At 37.3% G+C, this 18,706-nt stretch overlaps 1 protein-coding gene across 3 annotated transcripts in view; it reads left to right on the top strand.

The window, feature by feature from the left end:
- ZNF516 (zinc finger protein 516) overlaps positions 1–18,706 on the top strand; it is a 134,582-nt gene that overhangs the window by 17,764 nt on the left and 98,112 nt on the right. The window contains exon 1 of one of the 3 annotated variants that reach the window (XM_054018972.1): positions 514–594. The exons of the other annotated variants lie outside the window; for them this stretch is intronic. The gene's annotated coding sequence lies outside the window, so the exon portion shown is untranslated. Of the gene's footprint in view, positions 1–513; positions 595–18,706 lie in introns of those variants that run through there. 3 annotated transcript variants of the gene reach the window in all.

Below are 18,706 nucleotides of genomic sequence, written 5' to 3'. Positions count from 1 at the left end.
CTGATCGTAATTCTGATCTCATTTATTCCAGGTCTGTAATTTACACTACCACACAGATCACTGCTGAACTTGGCCTGTTTGTTTGAGCACATACTCTTCTGTGTGCATACACACACAAAAATATAACATTCAAGGGCTTGACTGTGTAGCCCCTACTGACATTAGTGAGTACTTACTACTCGTATGAGGAGTAGTCCCATTGAGTTCAGTCGTTAGTAACGATTGCACAGGCCTGTCCTAAGTGGCGGTAAAATTGCTCAGTAGTCCTTGGATTGGTATTTCCTGCAAAAAGAGCTTTAGTATTACAGGCTATACTCTTACAAGTGTGAGATTTGCATGTTGTTTTCACTTCTGCCATCAGCAACCATTTAAAAATGGAACTGAGGAATGTGTATATAAAAAAACTCATACCTAGTACAGGAAAAATATGATCTATTGTTTCACAGTTATCTGAAACTGAGTAAAAGATAAAAATAAATATTCCTTTTCTTCCCTTTTCCCATTTCCCTAGGCCCTTCCCTCTGGCCAAATTTCTGTCCTTGGTTACATGTCGACAACCCCATTGACATTGAAATTGCAGGGGTGTAACTAAGGGTAAGTTTTATTCCTCTGTGTATACAGGAGGTACATGTGTGTGCTATATGAATCAGGTGTAGGAGCTAGTTAATTATGAAAGAAAAAATGGCACATGAATGAAATGTGAATGAGAAGAGCCATGGTAACATTGTTTGCCTAAAGATGTCATCATGGCACAGACATGCTGAATATTTTCTTTAGTTGCTAGAATATGACAAAAGAATAACTTGTTAAGTAACATCAGAGAAATGTACTTGCTCAGTAGACTAGCAGCAAATGTACAATACAGTAAATGCCAAAGGCAAGGATTCAATTTAATAGTGACTTAAGAACCCTGCAATAGTTCAGAATTTTGCTTTCCACATCTCATGTCTTGATAAAAGAACAAAAGATTTGACTTTTTTTTACCTCTCTAAGAAACAGTTCCACTTTACAGAAGATGTGCATTGGTTTTACCAGTCTTTAGTTTTAAAGACTATACCTGGACAAACTTCCTAACATTGAAACTTTATAACTTTGTATTTGTTTGGACACACACACACACACACGTCACAGATATATTTTCAAACTATAAAGGTGTGTAGTGCTAATCAGAACCAATAGGTACTCTAAGACATTTTTACATTTCCAGTTAGGTTTTGAACTTTTGGACTACTAAATTTTATTGTCCTCGTTAAGAGTCACAGTTAGTGGAGTCAATGGAGTTAGACCAGGAATTAATTTAATTAATTTTTGTTAAATATTCAAGGGTTTTCTAGTTTGATTTTTAGATTAGTTTAAAACAGGTTAGAAATTAAATTCGTTTAAAATTTTTGGCTCGGGGCATCCATACTGCCACCGTTTTCAATCAAAATAATTGCCACCAGTATGAGGCTTGGAAGTGCTTTCCATACTTTAATGGTTTTGCCCTGATATTCCACCCTAATCCATGTACGCAGACACTAGTGGCCACTGGGTGGCCCCACTGAAGTCAGTGCAAAGGTTTGCTCACACGGGTCATCTTGCACAGTTGGAGGCTTGATTTCAAATGCAGCCTGAGAGTCATAATTGGCCAGTTTTTGAACTCAAACTCATCACACTGGTTTTCCTGATCTTTTTAGCTTCCAGAGTATTTGAATGTGAAAAATGGGTGATTTACTTTAAATAGTTTTCCTTCTATGTTTGTCTTGCTATCTGCTACCCAAAAAGACTATATTTTATGCATGAGTGTAATCTGTCCATTAGTTTATGGCTCCAAAGTCTTCCTGGAAGTGTCACAAATCCAGTGTCCCTGAGTGCTAGATTTAGTATTTGAAGCTCAAATTTAGTTTTAAAATCTATAAAACGTCTGTACTCCTACAGCTCCCAACCGGTTGTGCTTTCAAAGAAGCTCAAGAGCTCAGATTATTGTTTCCAGAGTCCACTTTAATTTACGTTTAGTCAAATGGTTCACTATCCATCTTCAAGGGTTACTGTCAACTTGAAAAATCACATTTGCCTGAACATTTTGTACCTAATGTAGTTAAAAGCATAGTTACTCCTTACAACCAGGACAGAGCTTTACTGGGGTTAGAACTGTGGCCTTAGTACAAATGATCTTTGGGTCCAGTTCTTCCACCTGGAAATATGAAGGAAACTAAATCATATCTATGACACAGGCCGAGCCAGTAACTCAGTATGGAGAGTGTTTCTCAAATGAGGTTGCGCATTTATTAGGAAAATGTGGAGAAGAAAAAGAATTTGGATGGATGGGGGGGAGGGACACGTTAAATAACAAACATAGCAAAATGAAATAAAAATCTGGTATATTAAATAATCAGACAAACTGTACCAGTGGCCCAATTCTGATTCCTTTGCCCAGCTACCCTAAATGCTGCAGCGTGATGGCATCCGTGATCAGGCGGAAGTGAGTGTGGTTCAGTTGTGCTGGTGTGACTCCCCTACCAGAGTTCACTTGCAGCAGCAGCCTCTCTGTGTCCTAAGGTGGTGTCAGGATGTCCTCATCTACATCCTTGATGCTGCCTGCCCATGCACTCTTAAGGTGCACATCACTCCTGAGAGCCTCCACTCCCTGATACACTCAGGAGCCATCTAGATGCTGGGATGAGGTGACAGCCGGGAGACCTGGTCTCTCACACAATACCTGGGATTACTACAGCTGAAAGGAGTTAGTAAGACAGTTATTTTTCTCAGTTTATTTTGTTCATTTATGCATGGTCACTTGCAGTTTCTTCTGTATGGTAAATTTCTTTGTTGCTGAAAAGATTCTTATAAACATTGATAAGGAAGCAGGAAAAGTAATTTTCATTTCATGTTTTTAAAGACGTAACACCTGTCCTCTCAAATTATAAGGTGCTTTATCAGAATCAGGATTTCTTTTTTTTTTAAATTAGACACACATTCAAAAAGTTTCAGGTGACGGAGTCCCTTCAAGCTTTTTCGCTGACAAGACTTCCTTGCTTGAGCAAAGTTGAATTGCTTTTATAGTGCCATCCAAAATGGCTGCTTAAATCCACGGGAATTTTGCATGAGTCAGTCACACCCATTTTTATCAAAACTACACTCTTATTGAGATTAGCCACTGTAAATGCCAAAGACCGGCGCAAATAGAGATTCAGACTTAATGGGATGATGAAATATATGCAAATCTTAAGCACATAAGCAAAATTGATGCATTTGTTTTAATCACATTTAGAGATCCAGGGGCAGATCAGAGTATGGAATTTGCCCCTCAGTTTGAATGGAGAAAACTATTCATGTTGCAGATAAAACCGAAATTCAAATCTTGCAAAGATTTACACACCTTCTTACCATTTCAAATTTGTTAGTAGCCCCATTGACACTTCAATGGGACTATTCACAGTGCACAAAGTTAAGTAGTGCAAGTCTTTGCAGGGAGTGGGCCCAATTTCTTTTTAACCCCTTGATGCAGGGAGTCAGGTTTGTTGATTAAGTATGATTCTTATTGCTAACAATGTGCTATGCAGACACCACCGTTCCATCAAATTAATTTGATTAACTGATTTCTGTTATGGGGCAAAAGTCTTAACTGTCCACTTAAACAATGAGGAGTCCGGTGGCACCTTAAAGACTAACAGATTTATTTGGGCATAAGCTTTCGTGGGTAAAAAAACCCACTTCTTCATATGCATGCAGCTGTCCATTTAACACCCAATGCATTTGATGTGTTTTTTTAAAGGGAAGAAGTAAATTTCAGTGCTATTTAAATATGGCATTTTCCATATCTACTATATTTAGATTGGGAATGTTGCAGAAATAATCAATGAGCTGACACAGTCCTTATTTTATTCACCATTGGTTTATTTCCCAATTTGTTTCTATCAGTACATGAATAAAATTTTCAAAACCACTTAAAACAGCTGAATCCCACTGACTTTCGATGGCTCTGTGTACGTTATGAGTGAGGTATGTTTCCTCTGCTCACTTATACTTGCTCACGTTAGCTCTCATTAAGCTAGCACAAGTATAAGTAGCACGGGCAGCAGCAGTGGAGGCATGGCTTAGCTGTGCCAAGTACATACTCACCTGTTTCAGGTGGGTTTGTACTTTGGATGGCCAAGACTCTGCTGCAATTGCCTGTGCTACTGGGCTATGCTTCTATTTATACATGCACTAGCTTGATGAGAGTTAGCATGAGTAGGTACCTGTGAGCACACCCCTACCTTGTAGTGTGGATGTAGCAAATGAGACTTAGGCTCCTAAACCATGCAGGTGCTTTTGAAAACGTTACATCCATACACTCGTGATTCAGTGTTAGCTCAGCTAAAGTAAATTTGTTTGTGGTGGGCATGGCCATTTTGGGGAGAACTCAGCCAGCTGAAAGCTTCATGAGAATCCATCAAAGCATTTCTTACTGGGCTAATCATTGTGGTATCTAGGCTGCAAAAACTAAATTAAGAATCACATTGGGCCAGATTGTGCAAATTATACATGGCCCTGACTAAGAGGTGGTGTGGAGCTGCACTTCTCAGAGGGAACTCCAGGCAGGTTTAAGGCCTCAGGAGACAGTCCTTCACCTTGCACAACCCTGCCACACAGAGGTAGTGTGGTGCAGCTTGCTCCCACTCCCCAGCTAGCTCTGCAGGTCAGTGTAAGGACAGCATGATCTCACCTCCTCCCTTTCCTGTCCCTGTTGGGTTGGCTTGTGCCTTTAATTACAGACCCTTAGGGGAAGGGACTTCAATTGCAACCTGTCACTGTGAAGGTGATGCAAGACAGGAAGGTGCTTTGGAGCCTCTTGTCCTCACACATCTACATAGGGAAAGGAGACAATTTAGCCCATTCCTTTTGTCTTCAAAGGATCCGTCATCTCTTGATATAACTTCTGTTACTTAATGAGAGATTTTTTTACAACATTCATGCAAAATCCATTCTTCAGCTGTTGTAACTGAGGGAAGGCCTTCTCAAAAGAGAGGCTCTGGCCTTTAAATGGTCAGGCTCTGGCTTAACTTGATATCTGGTGTCAGAGTTCTACAGCTCATGGAGTTTCACTGCAAAGCAAGAACACCCTGTCCTCAGCTCTATAACATGCAGTCTTGGGCATCATCACATGTATCATTCCTAGGAGAGCACTGTTGTCTCACTGGATCCTGGATGGAGAAGCAGTTTCAAAGATAGCTAAGCCCTAACTCAATAAGGGATTTGGGGATTCAGACCAGGATGTTGAAATGAATGGGGAGCCAGTTGAGTAGAGGAACGCTAGTGTGATGTGCTCCTGTCAGCCTTGTGAAAGTTGACTGTGCCTGCTGGAGTTGTGATGTAGGCCACCACCATCAGCCCAAGGTAGAGTCCACTGCAGCAGTCACATCTGGAAAAAGTGATGAAAAAAGTATTGATATCAGGCTAGATCCTTGTCCAAGAGAAGTGAGCATATTGTCTTGGCTAGTCAAAGATGGAAGAAGGCAGTTCTCCTTGCTGTAAGTAATTTCTGTTTAGAACAGTCCAATAGGACACAGAGATTGCATGTTACCTTGACAATTAGTGGACACATACTCTTAATAAAGGTCAACCAACATTCCGATCATTTCCTTAAAATGTCATTCTCTTACTCTCAGCGATACTGCTTTCTTATAGGGTTGATAGTAAGCCAATTTCTTGTTAATCCAGGTGCCTTATTTTTCTCATGTACTGTGACATCTAGGTGTCTCTGAAGTTTGTGTCCGGTAAGAGAGATGTATGGATAGGTGGGTGTCATTAGCACATTAGTGGCATTGGAGCTGATGATGTGTTATGAAATGAGCTAGATCCTACATAGATTTTTGAAAAAGAGAGGAGATAGGATTGAACTATGGGGTGGCCTACATGCCCATAAACATGGTAAGGCCAAGTTTATGAAATTAACAATGGATAGTGAGATTTAGCCAGCCTGTACTTGGTTACTATCTCCTTGGTTATTTGAAAAGATTACCTCCGTGGCACTGGCAGGTTAGAGGTCTTGTAGTTATTGGTCCAACAGGAAATCCTGACTTCCCAAAAGGCCTCTGAGTATTTAAGAGGCAACCTATCGTATATTATACATGTACTATTGATTTAATAATCTGCAGGGGGTTTTTAAAGCCAAATTAAAAAATGGAGCTTGTAGATGGATTCAGATAAACTAGGTCTCTATTAATGCAAAGGGATTAAAATATAACTGTTCTGTATTTACATAAACATCCATTGTATTAATGTACAATAGACAATTTATACAAGCCATCCTTGAGGGCTTTCCTTTTCTTACTTAAATTTTAAGAAGAATTATTGACTTTTCTGGACAAGTTGATTTTATGTAAAATGTCATTGTTTTAATGCATCAGGTGACTTCTAGTAAGTAATCAAATTACTTTTCCGTACATATAAGATCTCATGATTGTAATGGCACAAAATCAGAATGAAGTGTTGTGTTTCAGGTTGGGTTTATCTGAATTGAGATACTTCGGTTTGTCAGACCAATTCAAAATGTTGCATTTTGACTCGGTTCGACATTAAACCATGTCTTCCCTGACATGAAGCCTGATGAGAACGGTAATTCAGGCTCCTCATGCCCCTCTCCACCCTATGGGCCAGGCTCCCATGCTGACTAAATCTCTTGTGATGCACTATGGGTGGGACCAGGAGGCACCTGACCTACGGCTCTCATGACATTGCACTGATTCAAGAAAACATGGTTTCATGTTGAACTGAATCAAAACTAAACACTTTCGTTCGGCTATGTCGAAATGTTTAATTTTGATTCGGGAATGTTTTGATACTTCCCAATGGAAAGTTTTCATTTTTCTATAACAAATAAATATTTGCCACAGAAAGACATTTTTCACCAAAAATTTTGTTTAGTTGAAATCCCAGTTCTCCATCGAAAAACAGATTTGATGGAACATTTTCGGGCTGCCCTAGTATACTTTTTTATTTAAGAAAAGATATCTGCACGAACAAAAACTCATAAAATACAGCTGATTAACTTAAAGTGGAAAGAAAATATTAGGGAGTTGGGGGGTGGGGAGGGAGGGAAAACCAGCCTGTATTAGTGTAATTGTGATTAAAATTAATGAAATAAAGAGTTCATAATATTGAGTTTATAGCATAGCTATCTTAGTATGGCTTGCTGTTTCACCATTTAAAGTCACAATGGTCATTTCAGTTGCAATATCTCAGTAAGGTTGAGAGAAGGTACACTTTACTACCTCTGTTCATCAGACTCCATCTTGTTGATCTCTAGTACACATATACATAATTACTCCAAACTTGTCCTATATCAGTGCATACAAGTGGCTTTACTTTTTACCTTTGTCCCTTTCAGATAAGAGAAAATCAGGTTTTCTTCTTCTGCTCTTTAGACCAAGGGCATGCTGCCTTGATTAACACAGTAATTTTCTGACTTCAGCAGGTGGAAGTAAGCCTCTTAGTGGTTATGCAGAAGAATTTTAATTTGCACTTAGACTTTTAGGCAATTATGCCTGTCTGCCTTAGGGTTATAAAAATCACCAGCTCAGTGGGTTTTATCAGATTTTATCAGGTTCTTTTTTTCCCCATGTGGCTCTGAAGAACAAAACATGTATTTGAGAATATGTTGATACTAGAAACATAAAGCTATAGTTTCAGTTGATAAAAGAAAACTTCAGTTATTCTTAAAAGTTAAAAGGGAAGTGATGAAACACTAAGATTCTTGGTGTGCTGATAAAGAAATCGCAAGAAAGTCAGAAGCCTAGAGAAGAAGGAGGGAAAACGGAAGAGTCATTGGTGATTGGAGATAGGGGCATTGTGAGAGGGTGAAATCAACTGTTTGGATGTTGAAGAGAGGGGAATCATTAGAATGGTCATCTGTTATGGAGGGCTTTGTTTGCTGGAATGTAGACATTTCTGATGGACAGGTAACATGTTTTTAAATAAAGATGGCTAGCTCCTCCTTTGAGTCTACACAGTGTTGAAGTCACTGAATGATTGTTTCTGATTCTGATGGTTGTAAATGTAAGAGCTGCTGACTAATATGTCAAACAGGTGATTTATATTTTGTGATTGCCAAACATCATTGAATGAATTTATCTGATTCAATGTGCCTGTAGTTGAAAGAAGTGCTAGGAAATAAGTGTTGAATGAAGTAAAAAACAAAACAAAACAAAAAGATATTATTTTCAAGTAAAATGTACACATTGTTAAGTAACAAGATGTAAATAGCTTTTGAGCAGTTCTTTGACATCAGTCTAATTTAGGATCAGTGTGTCTGTTCATTTTCAATGCCCAAAATGGAAAATACCTGTCAGTGATTATACAATAAAAGTTGCAGCCGTCTTTTATGCTAATAGCATTACCCACAACATAGCAAAAAATGGGCAGTTTAAAGAAATGATTGAAGCACATCACCCTCGATAAACTCCTCACATGCCTACTACTACATTCTGCAAGTGAAAAATCAGAGGGAACATTAAAGGAAGGACTGTAGAAATAAACACTGACTTTATGCAAGAGCACAAGAGAAATGATTCAGTAATAGTTTCAAGTATTCATACAAGGGGGGGAAACAAGCACTCCCAATTAATAGTATCGATTCTACATCTGAAAAGAGAACTGCCAAATCCTGTGTCCAATTTGTTGAAGATGTCATCTAAAAATACAGGGAAAGTATGATGGGATGGTTTTGGCATTTGCTTAGATGACAAAGATAATAAAAAAAGTAAATAACTTCTCAGGTGCAGTCATGCTAAGTTCTGAAATACAGGTGTCAGTACCCTATTTAAAGCTCAGTGAGAAGGTTTACAGTTTTTTCCACCACGACCATCAGCCTCATGGTTAGTTGACTGAAAAAAGGAAAATTGATGCCCTAGTCTTCCATTGACACATTTTCACTTTATTTTTGGAAAGCAGCATGCATTTTGTAGGTTTTTGTGATATTTTATTACAGCTAGGAAGGCTACACAGATTACTGATTTAGGCAAAAACTTTCAGGCCTGGGTGCCTAACGTTAGACTCCTAAATCCATCGTTGTGCACTTAAGTGTAAGTAGCCTGATCCTCAGAAGTGCTGAGTGACTACAAATCCCATCTAAGTCCATGGGAGCTGCAGGTGGTCAGCACCTCTGAAAATTGGGCACTTTTATTTAGATACTTAACTGTGGATTTAGGAGCCTAAATTTGGACACCTGGACTTGGAAAATGTTTACCTACTGGGAACCTGCGTTGTGTTTCTTGATGCAATAAACTATCATAAAAATGTTAGCACCTAGATTTGAAAATTTCAGCCTTGGTTTCAAAGAACTTTAAACAGTGCAGTTCTTGTTTACAGAAAATTAGTAACATTTGCTTACTCCAGTATTTTAAAGCACTGTCTTTTGGGAAAATTGTGCAGTTACATATGGAAGTTATTGATTTCAACTTCAGTTAAACAAAATGTAGGACACAATCCTGTTGACACTTAATACATGTGAATAATTTTAAACATGTGAATAGTCTTATTGGACTTAATGAGATTATTTATGTGGGTGAAGATACTCAAATGCATACATGCTTGCGGGATTGGGCCATGGTAAAGTGTCAGTTAATGACTGATAGACAGCTATACAGCTTCATTTTTCTTTGATTAATTTGAACAAAAAGAAACAAACTTCTTTTTCAAATATATGGAAAGCATATCAATGCAGCCTGGCACCAATCTAAACATTCAGTTTCAAAATGAAAATCATGTTAGCTCTTCTGTTGTTTCAGTAGGAGGAAAAAAGTAATCTGGAAATAGGATGGAGTTTGGATTTTTACACATTTCACCACTTAGTACAATAACTACATTCATAGACCTTTATTAAAATGTATCTTGATGGTATTCTCTAAATATAGAAAATGTAATGGGTGTAGTTTTTTCAGTAGCAGTGTGAAAAATAGAAAGAACATAGCATCCTTAATAATAATAATAATAATTTTAAGTTATAATTCTGAACTGGTGACTTCACCATACTGAGCTATTTAATGGTTTTACATAGAGCCATGAGACGGATCAAGCTTTTTTCTAATGCAGGGCACTTTAATACACTATAATTTGAGTGTATCAGTTATTTATATGTAGGCAGCGTACAGCAAAACATGTGGAAATGTTATGACTTCATCTTTTTAAAAAAACCTGTTCATAAAATAGCAGTTTTAAATACATCCTGAAATACCACGAAACAATGTGGGCAAAATATGAGCTGCAGAACACATACGTTTCCCTGTTGTTATTAAACTTTTAACAGGATTCACTGTGTGTCATTTTAAAATGACTTCCAGGTATTATCCAGAATGGTTTAATAGCTTTAGATACTTTTTGGCTTGTTCTGCAGAAGAAAATGGGTCCCTTTCTAAGTAGCAATTAGAATTTATTGAGACCTTTTATATTCTAAGAGATAGAGCAAAGTGGGTTTGCTTTAAAAAGTTGGTCAATAATTCAACTGTAGTAAGTCAGAGCCTTTTCTCTAAATCATACTTATTTTTATTTTTGTATATGCATTGCAGTGGTGCTTATCACCATGGAATCTGATTACACTTTATATAAACAAGTAAATGAGAGAGTATTGTAAATCACAGCTGCGATTTCCTAGAGGAACCCTAGAGAGTTGGGCACCTAACTCCTTTAGCCTATGTTGACAATCCCAGCCTGTGTGTGTGTGTGTGTGTACACACACATACTATAGCATATGACTATCTGATTAAGCTTTTGCCATATTAATTATAGCAGTTGAGGAAGCAGCTGCTACTATAGTTAAGGTTCAGTTCCATCTCTTATTCTAATCTCTCTGGTTTAATTGGTCCTAATTTTTACAAGCAATTTTACATGCTTTGCCTTAGCTCACAGACAGGGTTTTTGGCTTTGAAATTTGACTGAAATTTGAAGGGAGGACTTTTGGGAGTACATATGTCAACCACTAACTGCCTGGAGTTAGGAAGATATTTCCCTATTAAGCATGTTATTGTACAATTTTTTTATTGCTTTATGCCTTCCTCTGAATATAGGTATTAGCCACTGTAAGTTGAAAGGATTCATAATTAGAGAGGCCAGAGGTCTCATCTTATGTCACTGTTCTTATGTTCCTAAGTAATATTCTCTTGTTAGGAAAAGTGTAGACTTTTTCTATGTATTACTGTTCATGTTACTCAAAAAATTTTTAAAAAAGAGGTCATTGCATGCAGTTGCAAATTTTATCTCAGTACCAATTGTGAGTTGAGGATAGCACTTGATAACTTCCATTGTTTTTGGTTTTACTTTTACATATTAGTGCTGCCAATAAAGGTCCAAAGATCCTCAGCTGGTGAAAATCAGGATAGCTCTGCTGAAGTCAGTAGAACTAGAAAGATCAGCGCCCGCTGAGGGTCTGGCCCCTCATGTCCTAGATTAATTTCTAATTTGATAGTGTTTCGTAGCTGTATTTGAGACTTATAATGTACTAGAAACACGCGCTTGTGTATTGGGGAAGTAACAATATCTTGCACTGAAATATATGCCTCCTACGTTTTATTGAGGAATAGCAGCACTAGGCCTCCAAGTACTCAGTCTTCTCCAGAGAGGCCAGAGCTAAATTATTTTCAATCATCAAGGTGCAATAAATAGAAAGGGGGCAGATTTGATGTAGCTTGCTTCTACATTCACAGGAAAGTTAAATTCTGTACTATCAGAATAGTTTCCTGTTTAAATTGTTGGGTTTTTGTTGCCCACAACTGGAATTCAGATAAAGCAAAATCCAGCTATTTCTCTCTGTCCTTGACATGTATTTGTTTTTCTTGGCACAGCTGAAAAAAATGTTAGAACAAACTTCATGGTAAGACACAAACAGAATAATTAAAAACGTTTACATGGATGTGTAGCTTATCACTTGCTGTTTACTTTTCATTAGATCAATGCCTCTATAAAAAGAATTATAACACTCCCAGGAATTCTTCCTGGAGATGCTGGAATTAATGTGTAAGGGTCTGTGATTTTGTACTTGTTTTTGTTTAATCATCATGGAGAATCTCCCTGGAAAGCTTTTATAGTGCTGAGTCAATAAGAACAACTTTTGGCTCTAGCCTTTGTTCTCCTGTTGTTCTATACCAGGGGTTGACAACCTTTCAGAAGTGGTGTGCCGAGTCTTCATTTATTCACTCTGATTTAAGGTTTCGCGTGCCAGTAATACATTTTAACATTTTTTAGAAGGTCTCTTTCTATAAGTCTATAATATATAACTAAACTATTGTTGTATGTAAAGTAAATAAAGTTTTTAAAATGTTTAAGAAGCTTCATTTAAAATTAAATTAAAATGCAGAGTCCCCCGGACCAGTGGCCAGGACCCGGGCAGTGTGAGTGCCACTGAAAATCAGCTCGCGTGCTGCAGGTTGCCTACCCCTGTTCTATACGTTATTTTGATTGAGGAGTACCACCAGGGCATGACAGCTGCATGTTTTCCTTTAGCGTTTTCACCAGTAGAGAACAATAATAATATGGAGATAACTTAGTTATAAAATGCATGGATATTATTTCACTTATTTGAACCATAGACTGGAGAAATGGAAATATGAATCTGTAAAACAATAAGCATTCTTCTGATAAAGCAGCATTTTAAAAGGAAATGAACTTTCAATTTAAGTATTTCTGCACTGTGCTAAAGATCTATGTTGTGGTTTTATGCCTTCAAGTTTAGTCTGTTTATATCACAAAAGGATATCTTAGTGGCTTAAATATTTTTGATTTGCACATACCTTATAAGGAAGTGTAAGGTGATACAAACTGTTCTTTCCGTTGCTCCCTGCAATAAGTGCATGGTATAGAAGCACAGCACATTTTCAGCTTCTGAAAAAGTATGAATCAGAAAATGAATTAAAAATTTGAATCTGCATGCAGTAGTCATGCACAGTGCAGTTAAAACTAAGATTGAATATAAATATATGTTCTTGCAGTGTAAATAGGGTGACCAGATGGGATGAAGAAAATATTGGGACATATTGAGTGGGGGAGGGGGGGTGTCCTGCCGGCAGAGAGGGGGGAAAAAAAAAAAGTCGAGTCCTGCTGGCGGTACAAAACAAAAACAAACAAACAAACAAAAAACAGGAGTGTGAAATATTGGGACAAATTGTGTCCCGACCAAACATCGGTCGGGACGTGGGACAAATGCCTAAAAATTGGGACAGTCCCGATTTTATGGGACATCTGGTCACCCTAAGTGTAAGTAACTTTAGTGTAATATCACACAGCCTAGCAACAGTTCGACATCAAGATGGCTCATTGCCTTAATTAGCTTCTAACTCTATAGGTGAGGCAGTAAAGTGTTCTGTAGTATATAGTAACACAAATGGATCTTATATTCATATATGTTGGTCACTTTTACAATGTTAGTATGGCTGGCAAACATGATTTCTTACGGGAAATTAAAAAGTCATAAGTATAAATCTATAAGCCTATGAAATTATCTGTGCAATTTGTTTACTTTAAGTTCTAAGAAGCATTATTGTGCAAAAGTGTAAAGAGCAGTAAAGACAGGTTAATAGTTTAGTACATAGTGAAAATAATTTGAGCTTTTAATCAAAATCACATCTACTATAACTATTAGTTTGTATTGCTCATAAATGTACACATGTATTTTACAATGTGTAAACTACAGTATTTGGAAGTCCTTGTATAGATGTTCCGTTAGGAGAATTATAAACAAATAAATAGACTGATTACAAAAGGTAAATTAATAGGAAAAGATTAAATAATTAACTTATTGGAATGATTAAGATTTTTTCACACTGTTACACAATAGGTCACTGCCTTGCTTAATAGGATTGGTCTAATAGTTACCATCAAATAAGTGAAATTTGAGTTATATTTGTAAAATAATGTGTGTGCCTTTAAGGGAAAGTGAAATCAAATGATGGTGTTAGACTCAAAATATTCAGACCTATACATGAGTCACAGTGTTTCAAATAGAGAAACTATTGGTCAGTTACAGTAAAAACCCAGAAGAGAAAAACATTTAGATATGATTGCTAATTAGCCTCTCTTTTTAAAAGTAGCTATACTACATACCATTCATATTAACAACATACACCACTACCTCGATATAACGTGACCCAATATAACACAAATTTGGATATAACGCAGTGCTCCGGGGGGGGTGGGGCTCCGTATTCCGGTGGATCAAAGCAAGTTCAATATAATACGGTTTCACTTATAACGTGGTTTCACCTATAATGCGGTAAGATTTTTTTGGCTCCCGAGGACAGCGTTATATCGAGGTAGAGGTGTACTATTGCTCAGGTGTAAAAATACTTTGTTTTTACAGTGCATTTGATTGAAACACAACTGCTGTGATTTCAAGGCTTTCTTATGTGGCTGTAATCTTATCTGGCTTTTCAATAGGGACAATCACAATAATGAAACGATGCCTTTTCAAAGTCTTCGTGAAACACAATTAAAATACAGAAACAAAACAGGTGACAATTGCAGTGGAAGACATGTACATGTTCTTCAATCTGTTCTGGGTACACCAAGAGTGTTCAAAATGTGTCCAACTGAAGGGTTTGTGTTGGCAGTTTGCTTGGAGATTGAGGGCTCCCACAGATTTGCTTAAAAAGAGAGAATTCCATCTACCCTGGTCTTAAATAGGGGTACTCCCAGTGCATTGGATAAAGATGGACTATTGCACGCTGGATGCAGTAGTGCTTTTTATCTTGCAACTCCCTGTTAAACTTAAGAGAGCCTTGAGTCATATTGTATTACTCTGTGGGCCACCCATAAACAATACCAACAGCTAGAACTATGGTGCTGAAATAATTAGAACATACAAAGGCCTGGACCAAAACCAGATCTGCATGTAATCCTGTTCTTGTAGGGAGAAGGTTTGGAGTTAAGGCACCCTGTTTAGATAAACAAAATAGCATTAAAGGTCAGAGAAGAGAGAGAATTCTTCTTACTATTTTGGGGCCTGATTCTCTGGCTGCTTTGCACATGGAACTGTCATAGAAGTTAGACTAAACTTAGAGAAGGACCTTTTATAGTTTTAGAATATAAAAGGGAATACAGTTATTTTAAATTTAGAAATATTCTTATTATAAAGGAAGATAAAAATGGCTTGTTAGAGAGGAAAGGCTGTAGTGTTTTTTCTAATTCATGGAAGTCAATGTAGTTACTCTGGATTTACACCCATGTGACTCAGATTATAAAAACTAAAACTGTGTGTGTGGGTGGTGGGAGGGTAGGAGCTCCTGTGAGCAAAGGACTTTATCACTGGCTCTAAGACTAAATGGGTGCCCCATGACTCTGCTGGCATAAGGGAGCTAGGAGGCTGACATAAGTTCCCCTTGAGGAATACTGCCATCATAGGGGAGTCTCTACCCTGGCCCAGTGACACCATCTGGAGAAGTCCTGGGTGAAAGGGATTTTCCAGGGGCATTTCTGGGAGAAGAGGGTTGTGGCCAGGGCATGGCTATTCTTTGGCAGATAGACATAAGTTAGAGCAGCCTGTGATCTGACCTAACCTCTTTCATGGCAATCCTGTCACAGGGGTGGTGCAAAGGTGACATAAAACCACCTTCCCATCTCTCTCCAGTCCCACTTTGGCGCATATTCCAGATGACCAGTGTATGGTCATTCCCTTCTTGGAATTGAAGTTAGTTACAAACTAGAGGACAAGATGAAGTCCAATGCAAGCCTTTTCTCCAGGCTTGGCTACTCCTTGGGTTCACAGTGCATTGTCTGTGCCTCATTACCAAGTTCCCTGTATCAGGGAAACAACTCTGAAGCCTGCTTCTTCCCTTGTTGTGCCCTCTATGCTCAATATTGTTGGCAGGTATTGGTTTCAGCTCCTATATCCGGGGCAGGCTATTAATGTCATCTTGCCCTGGACCGCAATGGGGTTTGTCCATCCCAGCACAGCTCCACAGCTGTATAGTAGATTATGAGAGTGGAAGAAGTGACGTTTTCATTATTTTCCTTTGTATGGCAATACAGGATTAATGATAATATCATAGTCAATCCTACTTATGATAGTGAGATTATAGTTTTCAAGGAAAATTGTGGCAAAACCAAATGATCAAGGCACCTTTAATGACATTCAAGTAGTCAGCATTACACAAGCTTGTCCAGGTGAAGATGGTTTTTAAATTTAATCTGTTTTACTATTTAGTTTTACCTGCGGGTTAACTTCACACTTGGATGGCTAATTTTGGACACCTGATCTACATCCATATTTGGAAAACTAAAGTAGCTTGATTTTCAGAGATTCTGAGCATTCAGAGCTCCTGTGAAGTCAGCGGGAGCTGCAGGTTCTCAGCAATTCTGAAATTCAGATCACATTTATGTACATGCCAAAATATAGATTTAGGTGATTAATGTCAGGCCACCTACATTTGAAAATTTTGGACAATGTGCTGTAACCTTCTGAGAAAACTGTTCTACAGATGAAATAGAGGAAGGGGTAGAGGGAGTACATTTTAACAGTGTTGCCAACTCTCTATGATTTTGGAATAGATGGTGATTTCTGAAAGCCTCAGCTTCTGGAATCAAATGATTACAAGAGAATCTCAGTTTTAATTTGAAACAAAAAGTGAGTCCTAGACCTCATGGTTGTGAAGAAAAGCTTGAAAACATGCACTGAGTATACCCTCAAAGCTCAAGTACCAGCAAGCAAATAAAAAGAACCCCAGCAAGCAAATAAAAAGAACCCCAGCAAGCAAATAAAAAGCATAATAAAAGAAAATGTATTGTTTTTTAAACATCTCATGAGTTTTAAGCCAGTCATAATTTTGGGAAGCCTAACTCCTGATTTTTGAATGCTCAGAGTTGATAACACGGTATTCATTATTTTTAATGTGCATGAGATGCTGATTTTAAAACATATCTGAAGGTAGGTTCTGTTTATCAAATAAAATCTCCATCTCATTAATAAATAACATTAAAAACACACAGAGAGTTGTGGAAGGGCAGTGTAAAGCTTATCAGTAGTGAAGTAAAATGATATTTTTCATTTCCTAGTAAAGCTGTATTTTAAGAGTGTGACATTGAAAGGAATCATACTAGATTACAAGCCTGGAACAACATGTTTTTATGAAAAGAACCTCCTTATGTTTAAAAAAGAAATGATATAGAACTCTCACTTGGAGACACAGCACACAATAGTGGTAATGTCTCTTATATTTTTTCGTAAATAATGCTTTCTCCCCCTTTATTCTGATTTTGAAAGATTGTGTAATTTTTCCATAATATCTTTACATTACTGACACAAATAAAGTAGATTTTAAGCAGTGACTTTGACAAAATTACCATTACCTAAGAAAGTAAATATAGGTGTGCTTATCTAAGCTTGGAGGTGGTTTTAGTCTAAGAAGGTGAAAACCTTTTTAAGTATTAGCAAATACTATGGCTGCCTGTTGAAAACTTGCCAAGATACATTTAGAAGTGTCTTTTTATGCAAATATTTTCAATTTGTTTTATGTTCGTTATTATAATAAAAAACTTAAAAAAAATGTACTGAATAAACTTGGGAGTATTTTGATCCTTTTTATACACATGCTCTACAATTAGTACTGAAAGTAAAGTAGATATGGGATGCTAAAGGTACTAAATAAAAATATATTGTGTATTTTGATAGTTTGAAGTACTATGTAATGATAGTACAGCTAGTAATTTATATAGAGATCAAGAATTATACAGTGCAACTAACTATTAATTATTTACTACTTTCTCAGATGTACAAGTTTATTAAAAGTAATGGGCAGGCCATACATTGGTGGCACAGAAAAGTGAAAGCTAATAAAAGTCACGTAACATAAATAAATATGACGATGGCATGTAAATATGTAGCAAAGACAAACTGCATTTGTGTGTTAGGAATAGAATCACAAAACATCCCATAATGAATCAGTCATGCAGTAATCCATGCTTATTTGTTGTGTAACAGGTTTAAGGATTTAGTAGTATGGTTCAAATTGTACTATTAGAGTTAGAGTCACTGTTAGATTGTGCCTCTCTGGTGGCAAATCTACCGGTTTAAACATCAGCCTAAAGAGCACAGGAGTATTTGTATTTATAGAAAAGTAATGTGTGTGATATATATGCACATGGCTTTATTTGTATAAAGTTTTTGATAGGCTTTTAAATCAAAGCTGTAGTTGTAAGAGCTAGGACTAGGTAGACTAGATGGTGGGCTAATCCCTTTAAAAAGAATACATCAGCTCTGAGATTTGCCACTAGAAATCCTATACTGTAATTTGATGCTCTGCATGGCCAGCTCTTTCTCAGTTATTTATGTATTAAAAAGATGTAGAGAAATTTTTTGCTAGCATGTAGTTGTGCCTGACTTCCGATGTGCTGTTGTTATTCTTGCTTAACACTCTTAACCAATACCCCAGATTCTGCTATACAACAATGTAGCTAAATAGGTAATACTGTCTGTAACCCCAGGGTTCAGAAAGGCAGTGGAAGGTTCTGCTTGAGCTGCTTAAGCTTCCCAAGAAATCTGGTTAGTAGTGTGGTTTAAAGTAAGCATCAATTGTTTCACTTTAGCTAAGGTTTCTCAGAGGAGCCAGAGAGTAGCAAAGCTGTCTTTATCTGAAGTGACAAAGCTTTATTCTTCAAGGAAACTGAGTTTAATGACACTTGATTATTGCTTCTTCCATGCCATGGCTACCTGTCTATTTATTTATTTTATTGGTTCAGTAAGAGATGAGTTCTGGCTAGGCAG

This window comes from Malaclemys terrapin, chromosome 2 (genome assembly GCF_027887155.1).
Source record: "Malaclemys terrapin pileata isolate rMalTer1 chromosome 2, rMalTer1.hap1, whole genome shotgun sequence".
In the NCBI taxonomy this organism is placed as follows: Eukaryota; Metazoa; Chordata; order Testudines; family Emydidae; genus Malaclemys; species Malaclemys terrapin.
This window is presented reverse-complemented; position numbering and strand designations above follow the sequence as displayed.